Raw genomic sequence first — 2,256 nt, 5'->3', positions numbered from 1 at the left:
AACAGAGGTCTAGAGCAGGTAAAGCGGCCCCCGGGGCTTCGGTGAGGATCTATTTTCTAAGCTACCAGGGTACCAGCTTTGTAATCAACTGCTGAAGACAGACTTCTGCGCAGAGGGTTGAGGTGGAGTTCTGTAGACCTAAGGCAAACACAGGAGGTAGAACATAGATCTTTGGAGCCATCAAAAATACTGTGAGCCCTTTAGAAACCTTTTCTTTTAAAAAATATTCAAGCCTTAAAAAAGGTTATCCAAACTTGCAAGAATATTTAACATGAAGCTCAGATGCACATGATGATAAAGAGAAACGTGGTGACTGTTGAGTCATCCCAACTTGTCCTCTGTACTAAATGGGTCTGAGGCTCTGCAATCCTGGGCTGCAAGTACAGATGTTGCTTATATTGTAGCATGGAGGTACCCCATGGCAGGGCTAACCTCCAGCCTCGCGCTCTTCCCCTCTCACATGTTTTCATTTTGATATTTGAATTTCTAGATGCATAAAAAATGATAATTTGGCTCCAGCAGCCGACTAGGAGGTTGTTTTGGTCAGAGAGACACCTGGTGGCTCTTGAGATAAACCACACTGTCCTGCCAAAGGACAGCTTTCTTCCCCATGTGAGAGGACCAAGGGATGCTGAGGAAGCACAGATTCTCCTCCTAAGGAAAACACTAGCATTCACCTTTGAGAGGAGGGAGATTTCCAGAAGGAGCATAACAGATTACACGCTTTAGTGCCAGTGCCAAATGGGTTTGAACACCCCTGCTGTGTCCTGGAGAGTCAGCTGAACAACCTGAGGCTTGGTCCTGTCTGTGGAAATAGGACAGTTATGCAAATAGCTCTTAGTGCCATTGTGAGGGCCAATCAAGATGAGTGACAGAACCTGCCCAGGCTACCAGCACTCAGCAGCCTGGAGATGTTAAAGCATTGTCTGTCCCCTGACCTTACCAGGACCTGGATTCACTCTCAGCAGGTCTCTCTGAGGCCACTGCACACCTGTCTCAGATGACTGCCACTTGGTCAGGTGTTGGTTAATGAAGAGCAGGAAGGCTTTGTCCGTGTCCTGATGCAGTCCATCCACAAAGGACATCCCTCCATGAAATCATGTTCATGGGCTTTCCTTTAGGGGCTGAGGAGGGAGTATTAGCCCTTTCCCCCCACTTTCTGCATTTCTGTATGCTTAATTTTTTTCCTATAAGCAGTTATTATGTTTCTATTGAGAACAATTAATAGCCATCTCCATTTCAAAGGGCAAAAATGTTAAATTTCCATCAATTCTTTTCATTTTAGCCCTTGGATGGTTTTATATCTCTGTTTATTCATCTTGAATAAAGGAGATTCTGGATTTCACAGCATTACTTAGCATTCTCATATTCTATCCTGTAATTTCAACCACTGTCATTGTCTTCACACACAAAAAAATAGCAAAGTAGACATCTCTCTCTGGAATGAAACCCTGGACAATAGTGTTTACATGCCTGCCCAAGGTGAATTTGAAAATAAGGAAATAGAGCAGTTTCATTCCTCCCAGCTCCACAATACTTTCCAATACCAAATCAGCTTCCTCACACATCAAGGTCATCTGCAAAGGGAAACTGAGAGTCAGCATGAGTGGTTGCTTAAAGTATTTCTTTGCACATATGTTCCTTTAAAAAAAACAAAACAAACAAAGATGCAATTAAGAAAAATGTATGCAGCCCAGGCGCAGTGGCTCTCACCTGTAATCTCAGCACTTTGGGAGGCTGAGGTGGGCAAGTCAACAGGTCAAGAGATCGAGACCATCCTGGCCAACATGGTGAAACCTTGTATCTACTAAAAATACAAAAATTAGCTGGGTGTGGTGGCATGTGCCTGTGATCCCAGCTACTCGGGAGGCTGAGGCAGGACAATCGCTTGAACCCCCGAGGCGGAGGTTGCAGTGAGCCAAGATTGCGCCACTGTACTTCAGCCTGGCGACAGAGCAAGACTCCATCTCAAAAAAAAGAAAAAAAAAAGTATGCAAATAAAAAGTGTCTAACTCAATTGTATACACACTAGGAAATTTACCTACTAAAACTGTCATAATTTTTTAGAGCTAAAAAAAGTCCTTCTGCAATTCAAATAATCTCTTTTTAATTACACTATTTGATTGCCTGATTTTGGTCTACACTGGATTTATAGAAAATAAAAGCCACCTTTATTAATCTTGATTCCTTGGTAATCTAGCAAAATAATTTGAGAATCTATTTTCTTTCTTTTTTTTTTTTTTTTTTTTTTTTTTT

Source organism: Sapajus apella, unplaced genomic scaffold, assembly GCF_009761245.1.
Source record: "Sapajus apella isolate SASKATOON/1434 unplaced genomic scaffold, GSC_monkey_1.0 scaffold32, whole genome shotgun sequence".
NCBI classification, from domain to species: domain Eukaryota; kingdom Metazoa; phylum Chordata; class Mammalia; order Primates; family Cebidae; genus Sapajus; species Sapajus apella.
The sequence above is the reverse complement of the archived record's forward strand: the minus strand, read 5'-3'. Positions refer to the sequence as shown.